Genomic DNA, 11,684 nt, shown 5'->3' on the forward strand with positions numbered 1-11,684 from the left:
TGTCCCAAATTAAACATATAGCAGATAACTGTGACGATCTAGATATTGTAATAGAAAACCTAAACAATGTCTGTTCTAACACATTGGATGCCGTTGCTCCCATTCGAAAAAAGAGAATCAAAGAAAAACCGCCAGCTCCATGGTATGACCATCACACCGCAGCACTCAAAAAGGCAACTAGGAAAATGGAAAGAAATTATAGAAGCACAAAGTTAGAGGTATGGCGTGCAGCATGGAAATATAGTGTTAAACACTACAGACAGGCTATTAAAACCGCCAGATCTACCTATCTTAGCAAGCTTATAAATGCTATCTGTTGTTTTTCTGTGCTTTTACTGCTTCTATTAGTGTAAAGCTGCTTTGAAACAATTAAGTATTGTGAAAAGCGCTATATAAATAAAATTGAATTGAATTGAATTGTATGTGTGACCTTAATCATTTGAGGTTATGTGTTGATTTCACCTCAGAATATTTCCTCTTATAGGTCCATCATCCTTTCATACGCTACACACTCAAAAGCATTGGTAAGTAATTTCTTTCACTTTTGTACTGCTGTTAGGAGCTAAATCTTATTTTTGTAACTAATATACAATTATTATTCTTTGACTCGCAGTACTCAAATATACAATGGTTGGTTAATTTGTTTTCAGATAAATGCTGAATTTAAAAGAATCACTACTGTCTTATGTTCCTGCGTGTCACCTGGACCTCCAATCCAAAAACCTGATGAAACTCTTCTACCAGAAAGGAGGACAGCTATCAAAAAGACTTTTATGATCAAATGACAGAAGTAAGTAATATAGATTCATAGACATAAAAATGTGTAAACATTGTTGGAAGTACAGAACATTTAGTATGTTTTAGTTACAACATCTTTTGGCACACGGGTCATTAAAACACCTGGGAAGATTTAAAGGGGTAGTTCACCCAAAAATAAAAATTCTCATCACTTACTCCCTATCATGTTGTTACAAACCTTTATAAATGTCTTTGTTCTGATGAACACTAAGGACGATATTTTGAGGAATGTTTGTAACCAAACCAATCATAAGCCCCATTCACTTCCATAGTGGGGAAAAATAATACTATTGAAGTGAATGGGGCTCATGAACAGTTTGGTTGCAAACATTTCTCAAAATAAATATCTTCCTTCATGTTCATCAGAACAAAGACATTTATACAGGTTTGTAACAACATGAGAGTGAGAAAATGAGAGAATTCACTTTTGCTGTGATTGTCAGGTATGGTAGCACACACTCGAAATGTGGCCTCTTCATTTAACTCATCCCAGTGTAGTGAACACACACACACACCCAGAGCAGTGGACAGTGCAGCTGCCTTGCTTTGTAACCCATGTATTTGTAACCAATTGTAACATGCTGTGGCAATGCACATGGGTCTGTATACTTACATTTATATTTGTTTGCATTGTACTAATTTCCAATGACACTTTTATTGTAACAGTAACCTTTTTTCTGTTTCTTTAACTACATTTGTTTGTTTTGTACAGGGCATGGATGAAGTCAGCATCAGTGAGGTCATTTGAAGACACCAATGTTGGGATTTGTGCTCTCAAACAACATGCTTCTTGTGATGAAGAAGAGGATCTTTGTATAGTCCTGGAAGCCATGAAGGTGTTGCAACATCGTGCTATGTTGTTTGAGCTGATGTATGCCTTAAACCTGAGCTATCCCGATCTCTGCTTTATTTTTGAGGAAATCCAAAAGATTTTAATGGAACTGCATTGAGCGTAACTTTAACGAACAGTTTCTTTCCGTGAAAGGATCAGAAAGACTGTGCTTCTCATTTTTGACTTTTAAGTGTTTTATCTTATTAAAACATTAACAGTTTGCTGCTCAGAGTCGATTTTGGAAATGGTTGTTGTATTTTGTTTTTGATGAATCTTTGATTAACAGTTTATACAAATGCTGTAGTTCTGACTTTCTTAAGGATTGATATTTTCCAGTTTGTAAATCCATTAAAAAAAATAGTACATACTGTTTTGCATGTCTCTTTGGAATGCAGTGTTTGTGCTTTAGCACTTCTAAATCTACTGTGATAGTAACTATTTTAAACATTTGGGTCAGTTTCACAGATGGGGCTTTTCCTAGTCCCAGACTTTTGCAATGCCATATATCAGTGCCATTGTTTTGTCTAAAGATGTACTCCATTGTTGTTTTTGTAAGGTAGGTTTGTTTGTAAACATTTTTGTAAAAATATCCTAATATAACTAGGGCCTAGTCATGGATTAATCTACAACCTGTCTGGGAAATTGTCCCTTTATGTATGTACTGCATGTGCTGATTGTTGTAATAGTAATGGACAGTATCCAGCCGGAAGTAACAAATCTTCTCTGGACAAACGCTAAAAAGTCCTGACCAGATTAACTGATCGCATGGTGACAATGATATGATTGGCCCGAGGTTCAGTTGAGGAATTAAAATCCGATCATGCATTCCGTTCAACATCACGGAGAGCGCGGTTCATGGCTGCGTAGCAACGGGTGATGCGACCCACGCCACGGAACGCAACTTCCGCTCCCGAGCACTTTGGAAAGTAAATGCTTTGACTCGTTTTAACGCGTTGTTAGACGTGACATGTGAACGAACACTTGAACGTTTAAATAAAAAAATTAAACGAATATAAAACAAAGTGAATAAAATTCTTTCTGCGGGCCAGATTATGTTATATTTTTGAAAGTGAGGCAGAAGGGGGAGGGCGGGCCGCAAATGGCCCGCGGGCCGGGAGTGTGAGACCACTGCTGTAGTGTTTTACTTCAGCAGTGTTGCACAGAACTATAAGGGTATGACATCAAAGTATCACAAGAGAGTTTAGAGACAGTGCTGCATTAGATCAACGCACTGCCACCAACTGGAAATGACTAGTAATTACATTTAGACAGTTGTAAGTGCACTCTGTCAAAATGGCGTTCAGATTTTTTCTTGATCCTACTTAAAAAATATTCTGTCAAAGACTTTTCTGTTAACGCAACCGAACACACACACACACACACACACACACACACACACACACACACACACACACACACACACACTAAAGTTGTCTAATCACAGCCAGTACATTTCTTTTTGCTTCAATAGCACAGCACAAGCACATGTTTTCTCTCACAACAAACAGTCCAACAGCTCTTTGTATGCAGTTTTCAAAGTTCCCTTAAACACTGTGGTATTCTTGTGGGTGCTCTTTTATACTCCATGAGCAACAATGTCGACCAAGCCATGGAATATACAGGATTAACTGAGCTCTTACTCTTATTATGTCCATGAAAAGCCAGTTCAAACACGCCACAAACTTTTGTGCAGTCTATCACGCATTCAGAGTTTAAATCAGCAAACAGAGAAAACAATAAAAGACATGACTTACATAGCATTCAGCTAGCCAACTCCGTTTGCCATAAGAAGTGTTCAAAGCACACAGACTGCAATCACTTGACTTGGCCGATATCTGTTGTCCAAGTGTCACGGAGTGACTAAAAGTAAAAGGGGCGGAACTAAAAACGGCAAAGAATGATTCCGCCCGGACGATGATCCGTGATGGACCACGTCACTTCCTGTAACTCTGGGCAACCAAATTTGGGGCTTTATCGCGTGCAGGTGCGAAAACGAACGTGGCCATTGATGATTGGACAATTCAGTGTCGAAGAGGAATATAAATAAGGCACCCGGAGAACAATGGGAGAGGAGTTGGCACTGCGAGTTCACGCTGGGCGCCCGCTGGGCTCGCTACAGGAAAGGGACGGACGCGGGGAAGCACGCGCACTGAAACTGGAAATGAACCCGAAACTGTAATCAAAGATGAGTGTTTGGAGGACGAGGCCTATGGTCGAAGTGACATAGCCTTCAAGGAAGTGCGAAGTTGATTTGCAGTGAGGTGGTTGTTATTCCGGTCGGGACTGGAGGTGAGACGGAGCGACGAGTGGGCTGAGAGAGGGAGACGTAGTCGAGGATATTGTGGATTTGGCAGCACTCGGAAGATTGGATCAATGGAGGATTAAGTTGAGTATTTAACACTCTGGGGTCGACTGCGGCGCGGGCGCATACTTGAAACAAAAGAGAAATGTCTACATAATGCTTGGAATGTCAGCTTTTGAATGATGTGAGATTGAAAACATATATTGTCGTTCGGTGTAAACTGTATGAGAAGGAGGACAAGTACCGTCTCTCTCTTGTTACCTGATTATCTGTAATGAGATGAGATCGCCACACGCCCGCGCCATTGAAGTGAACGAGCAGAAACATCCATATGCATAACTCGGGCCTCCTGCAGTCAATGGATACGCAATTCACAATCCAGTCTCTCCATTCAAAATCCTTATTTACTTGCGTATGTGTGTCAGTATCTCCAGACGCGAGTGTTTTCTTTGTTCTTCCGTCAAACATTTCACGCGAGGGGAACACGCATAAACAAACACACGAGTCAGGAAACTCGACGCGGTTTTTGGTATTCTTATAAAATACCCGATTGCAAACAATACAATCCTTATTTAGTTGCGTCTAAGCGCATATCTACGCACAGCAAGTTTATTAAACACAGGATCACTCGCGTGTGCACACATACTGCTTTCATGATCAACACGTGAGGGAGTAATGGCGCCGGCTGTAAACAAACATTGATAAGTTTTTACACGCTTGTCCCTTGTTGTGTTTCTACTATAATGATTACAAAAACACAAATACGAGTCCAGACAACAATAGGCAGTTTTTATTTTGAGCTGTTTACTGCACAAAAGTAAAACTCTCGCTGGCCAACCAAACACTACCCTGTGTTCATTTTTACGATGGCCAAAACAGTACATTTACTATGATTACTATGGTTTTTAAAGGTATACTTGTGAAATTAATAGAAAATATTTCTATATATACACACATTATATATATAATTTTTTGTTATAAATTCCCAAGTAAACCTTATCATGGTTTTACTACAGAGAAAGTTACATTCCTGTTGAACATCTCCACAAGCCTCATTATGTGGCTCATTATGCAACTCTTTTCCTCAGCTGTAAATCACTGATTATTCAGGAGCTATCCCACCTCCACGCATACAGCCTTTCCCAGGAAAAAGTGTCTTAGAAATTGTAAATCAATATATTGCTTTATGTGAACGAGTAGGCCGAATGATTTTCACATCATTTTGAAGTAAAAATCTATTGCTTGCCCTGCAGTCTCCGTGTACATCAAAGGAGTCTCTGTGGGACGTGTTAGAGGGAACGAATGAGAGCGTTTTGACTGCCTGGTGTGTATTGAACTGACCTGAGATTCTCACTCAGAGCCGGAAACGTTGCAAACTCAAGAGAACTGCTGATCCGCGCGAGCCGCAAACTGACCCGAGATTCTCACTCACATTGCGGACTCGAGAGATATGCGAATCTGCAATGTTTCCGGCTCTGACTCGAGAATCTCTCAAGTCTCAGCACGTAACCGGCTGATCGGTGCGAACTGTCTCTCGAGTCAGAGCCGGAAACACTGCAGATTTGCAGATCTGCTGGAAACATTGCAGACTCGAGACTCTCCGGCTCTGACCCATTGTCTTTAACCATAACATAGTAGGAAGACTCACCATTTCAGATGTGGTATCAAAGTTCATGAAAAATAAACCCCTTTTCAATGTTTTTAAACTTGACTTATACATTTTTATAGATTGTATTACTTGATTAAAGGGTAAATCAGCATCAAAATGTATGCAATACTTAACTGATTTAACGTAATTAATTTAACTGATAAATAGAAATAAGAAATATATTTCAGATGTGGTATTTTTTAGTCTGCCATGTTACCGGCTTTACTATGACAGCAGTTTTCTGCAGTGTTTCAGTTCCATGGTCTGCGAGTGTGCAATGTTTCCGGCACTGAGAATCTCGAGTCGCGCGGATCAGCCGGTTACAAGTGGGTCTGTACTGAGTTTCCTTGGCGATTTAGCAATACTGATTCAAGTGACTCACACAACCCGGATCACTTTAGTAAGTGACTCACAATAACCCGGATCATTAAAATGAGTCAAGTTTGCCAGGCCTAATGTGTTGGATGTTCCTGTTTGACTTTCTTGCCTGTTGTTTTACTCCTCGTGTTTTGTTTCTCGTCTTGTTTATTTATTAAATGTTATTTATTCATCATCACAAACTCTGCAATTGCGTCCTCATTTCCGTAACCAGTCATGACAGAATGATCCAGCCATTGAAGGACGCAGCGAGTTCCAGGAGGAGAGCTTCCCCTGAAATTTCTTCGAGGGGGAGTAGTGGACATTGGGATCGGCGAGCTTCGAAGTCTTGATGTCCCTTGGAGCTGACCTAGAGGGATCGCTCAGAACTCCAGGACGGGCTCAAGCTAGCAGTCACCACGCCTGATTCAGTCCCCGGGGTGGTTGCTGCGACACACGAGCCTGTTTCTGCGAGGGATGAATCGGTCCAGTTAGCTCCCCTGCTGATGGAGTCGTCTGGTCAGGTTCCTGGGAGGTCCACCGCCATGCTCGATTCACGGCTCTCAACGGACGCCATGCCCGATTATTTCCCCGGGGTGGTTGCTACCGTGGGTGAGCCCGTTTCCCCCGAAATGGTGGGAGTCGACCCCTGGGTTGATCAGATCCTCGCCGGTTCCCAGGAGGGTCGAGTCATCTGGGTCGGTCCCCGAGATGGCTGCTCCGGTTTTTCTGGCTTCGCCCTGGCTTCTGTCCTGCTGGTTTCACCCCGGCTTCCTGCACAGCCGGGTTCGCCCCGGCTTCCTGCCCTGCCGGCTTCATTGCGGCTCCCTGCACTGCCGGTTTCGCCCCGGCTTCATTCCGGCTCCCTGCCCTGTCGGTTTCACCCCGGCTTTCGCCGGCTCCGCAGTGGCCTTCAAGCCCTCCATCCCTCCCCCCAGACTCACCCTCCCAGACTTTTGTTTATGTTTGGGTGGTGTCTGGAAGCCACTCTTTGAGTGATGTGACGGTTAATCCGTGTCATGTCTTGTTTCTGTTCTGATTGTTGTCACCTGGACATTCATTTATTAATTACCTGCCTCATCACACCTGTATGTCATTTAGTCTGTGTATGTATACCCCTGTATGTGTCACACTCACTGCTGGATCATTGTTGTAACTTCCATGTGTGTTCCTGTGTTCCATGTGTTGGATGTTCCTGTTTGACTTACTTGCCTGTTGTTTTACTCCTCGTGTTTTGTTTCTCATCTTGTTTATTTATTAAATGTTATTTATTCATCATCACGAACTCTGCAACTGCGTCCTCACTTCCGTAACCAGTCATGACAGAAAGTTCATTAAAACAACTATTTCAAATGCTGAAGTGATTTTCTTGTTTTATTTATCAGTTAGAATATATATTAGGGGTGGAACGGTACACAGAAGTCCCGGTTCGGTTCGTACCTCGGTTCAGGGGCCACGGTTCGATTCACTTTCGGTACAATGGAGGGAAAAGCAAAACAAAAATGAAAAAGGCATTTTTTTTAGTACTTAAGATAATCTTAAAAACATAGGTGTCCTTATCAGTGTTATTTTGAGATGTCATGAATATGAACTGAAATGCATTTAACATACTATCTCGTATTTCAAAAATGTATACCACTTTAAGTAATCTTGTACTCATCTTTCATACAAATCGGACTGAAATGCGTGTGTGTCAAGGTGAATGCGTGAGACTTGAGAGCCCCGATTAGAAGTATTTCCACTCACATACCTAACAACTGCTGAACAACGCCGACGCACAGTCCTCGTCTTTTCCACCACTCTCTCGCCTGTACTATTGTAACTGACTGGAAAACTGAAGTTTTGCCAAACTTGCGATCTTAAAGAGGCTGGCGGAGCGTCTAACTCTTGTGGAACACCACTTGCCATCCTCGCTATCGCTACTCACTAACTGACTGGACCGGCGTCAACCTGACAAAAAATGCAGAGTGCCAGAATGTAGACGGGCTCTGATAGAGCGCATACATAGGCGGAGCTCGGCTGCATCGGCGCAAATCAGAGCTTCAGAGCTAAAGCGGGGCAACAGATTAGCTGTCCATAAAGAACCCGCGTATCTAACAGTAGTTCCGCATTACATTAATTATTTTGCACGCAAGTTTTTTTTATTTTCATACCGTGTATTCTCCTTTAAATTCATGCACCGAACCGTGACCCCCGTACCGATTCGGTTCGAAACGAATACATGTACCGTTCCACCCCTAATATATATATATAACTTGGTGTTTTAACTAATTGAAAAAGCAGAATAATCGTTCAAAAATTACTGATTAGTTGGCAAAAATAATCGATGATTAGTCGAGTAATCGTGCTAATAATTGACGATTAGTAAATTACAGTTTTTCTCAGTCGCTTTGGTACATTTCTCGAATCATACTCACAATTTGCAAAACAGTAAGTGCATTTCTCAAAACAATTTGTACAAATAGCAAAACATCATGGATAACCTGCAAAAGCCACTCTTTTACTCAAAATACTTAGTTCATCTCTCAAAAGTAAATATCTGTGTCAATGAACATGTCAGTGCCATCAGAATGACAAGTCCTTGTTTCATTGTGTACGGATAAGACAGTCAAATTGTTTAGTCATGTTGTCAATATAACAATTTACTCTGGAGGAATGTTCTGATGTAAACTATGGCTAAAGATTTGACGACAAGTATTGTAAATTGTAAGTTACACCTTAGTATAAGTTATGTGTGAGTTTGACTGCAAGAGACTGGACAAAATTTACATTTACGCTTTTACTGTTTGTACTGTAATTCGTTGAAAGACCATGTCATTGCCATAAAGAAAGATAAAGACAGCACTGTAAGCACTGCATAGCATAAAGAGAAAAAAAAAAGTAGAAATGTGAACATGATAGATGTCTAAAAGATGTCTAACCATAGCCCAAGAATAGATGATGCATATACTTTAAGAACATGTAAAAGAAATGAAAGCAAACACCTTGAACACACTTTGCTTACATGTTGGCATATCATACATCTTCAAGTTATTTTGGCAAAAATGACATGTAACCAAATTCAAGGTTATTTATGGTAGAAGTGGGTTACTCATAGACGTACTATATTGGGTCTATAGTTAGCAGTCATTTCAACGTCTCGGTTTTTGCTTGCTGGGGACGTTCCTGTCTGTTAGAGAAAGTCAAGATTCACCTAGGAGCAATTTACCAATTCAGGACAGATTTATAAAAAATGTCTAATGGAAATGTATAGAAATATGTTTGACCATACCCTGTATTTTGACAACATGTTCAAACATTTTGCATGTAAAGACTTATACTATGAACTAATGCCTAAATGTTGTGTGGAGTGAGACTATTCAACAGAGACCCATTATAATACATTTTGATCAACATGACATAAGCAACTGATAATGTAGGAAAAGGCAGAGAATTGTACATAATCATTTGCATGGATGTACCAAAGCATTTGCAACTTGTTCAAAGAAATGAGAAACTGCTTTTTTGATGTGCACAAGTGACACAATGATGTGAGAATTGAACAAGTAGTTTTGAGAATTTCAATTCTGATCTGAGAAATGTACCAAAGCAACTGAGAAAAACTGTAATCATTCTAATAATCGATAGATTATTTGATTATCAAAATAACTGTTTGTTGCAGCCCTATCTATTAGCAGCCACTTCTCTTTTTTTCTATGGTCAGTGAGGGTGAAGTCTCCAAACCTCTTTCCAGCCATCCCACTACCTGTCCCCTTGACCCAATCCCTTCCTATAAACAAACGTACAGTTTTTCTCAGTCGCTTTGGTGCATTTCTCACAACACTATTTACATTTGCACAGTTAGTTCAAGCTCCACAACATTTAGTCATTTGTGCACATCATAGTATCAGTTTCTCATTCTTTCGAACAAATTGCAAATGCTTTTGGACATGCATCAATTGCTTTCATATAATTCTCTGCTGTTTTATAAAATTATCATTTGCTCATGTCATGTCAGTCAAAATTAACTATACTTGTGAATGCTGAACAGTCATTCCATATAAAACTAAGTGTCCTTATATCATTGCTTGAGTCATTACATAGAAAAATGTTGAACAAATTGTCAAAATCAATGCATTGGAAAACATAATGATAATGAAAACATGGTTAAGCCATTTGACTATCTTGTTCATAAACAATGGTGTCAGGACTTTTCATTTTAATGACACTGACACTTTCATTGAAATGGAAACTTGCTTTTGAGGAATGAATTATCTATTTTGAGCAAGTGACACGCTTTTGCAGGTTATCAACTAGGTTTTGCAGTTTGTACTAATTGTTTTGAGAACTGCATTAACTGTTGTACTGATGTAAATAGTGATGTGAGAAATGCACCAAAGCGACTGAGAAAAACTGTAAACCTTTAATCACATATTACAGTATAAACTCATCCCCTCTCACTGCTACTTCCAAACTTTGTCTGATCAGCCACAATCCCTCTAACGTTTTTCAAAAGTATGGATACCCAAACAGAAATAAGTGAATTGCTCTTTCTTTAGCCAGAATACAAAGGCAGTTACCTCACATATAACATCACTGATGCACTAATTTTGGGTGTTCAGCTTTCCAACTTATAGGAAAATGACCTTCCACTTTTAGACACTTTTGATAGTCTAGGGATAATCAAGAGACCAGAATTTTGTGACCGTAGTGTGCGTGATGGATTATATTCTGATAGTAATTCTCTAAGGTATGAGGGTGCTAGGCCATTTAAAGCTTTGTAGGTGAGTAGTGATATTTTAAATTGTATGCGATATTTAACTGGTAGCCAGTGTAAAGATGCCAGAATTGGGCTTATGTGGTCGTACTTTTTAGATCGAGTAAGTACCCTTGCGGAAGCGTTTTGAACTAGCTGAAGCTTGTTTACTTGATTTGCATGGCATCCCCCGAGTAGCGAGTTACAATAGTCTATTCTAGAGGTCATAAAAGCATGGATAAGCTTCTCTGCGTCAGATGTAGACAGTATATGGCGTATTTTCGAGATATTTCTAAGGTGGAAGAAAGCTGTACGGCAGACGTTGGCGATATGACTATCGAAGGATAAGTTGCTGTCGAACATCACACCTAAGTTCCTTACCGTGGAAGATGGCACCACAGTGCAGCCATCTATGTGCAACGTGTAATCTGACATATTATGTTTGTAGCGATTCGGTTCAATAATAAGTATCTCTGTCTTATTGGAGTTCAGCTTAAGAAAGTTATGTGCCATCCAGTCACTAACATCGCTAAGGCAGTCTGTTAGCTTAGAAAACGTGTGTGTTTCGCTGGGATGTGAGGAGATGTAAAGCTGGGTATCATCCGCATAGCAGTGAAAACTTATGTTATGTTTCCTGATAATGTCTCCTAGAGGTAACATGTATAACGAGAACAGGATAGGACCTAAAACCGATCCCTGCGGTACACCGTATTTAACCAGGGAGTGATATGACTCTTCCTCGTTTACATAAACAAAGTGATAGCGATTGGTTAGATACGACCTAAACCATGCTAGCGCCTGACCACTGATACCAACATAGTTTTCTAGTCTATTGAGTAAGATTGTATGATCTATTGTGTCAAAGGCTGCACTAAGGTCTAATAATATAAGAATTGAGATTTCACCACGATCGGATGTTAATAGGAGGTCATTTGTAACTCTAAGCAACGCTGTCTCTGTGCTATGGTAGGGCCTGAATCCTGATTGGAACTTTTCATATGTAGTATTATTT

General features: G+C 40.2%; 1 long non-coding RNA gene across 1 annotated transcript; it reads left to right on the plus strand.

Annotated features, from left to right (window-relative positions):
* Positions 1-423: 423 nt before the first annotated feature.
* Positions 424-2,309, plus strand: LOC129443514 (uncharacterized). The gene is made up of 3 exons (XR_008644181.2): positions 424-524; positions 651-790; positions 1,511-2,309. It is a non-coding gene; the product is annotated as an uncharacterized lncRNA (long non-coding RNA).
* Positions 2,310-11,684: the final 9,375 nt, after the last annotated feature.

The sequence above is a fragment of the Misgurnus anguillicaudatus genome, chromosome 17, assembly GCF_027580225.2.
Source record: "Misgurnus anguillicaudatus chromosome 17, ASM2758022v2, whole genome shotgun sequence".
In the NCBI taxonomy this organism is placed as follows: Eukaryota; Metazoa; Chordata; class Actinopteri; order Cypriniformes; family Cobitidae; genus Misgurnus; species Misgurnus anguillicaudatus.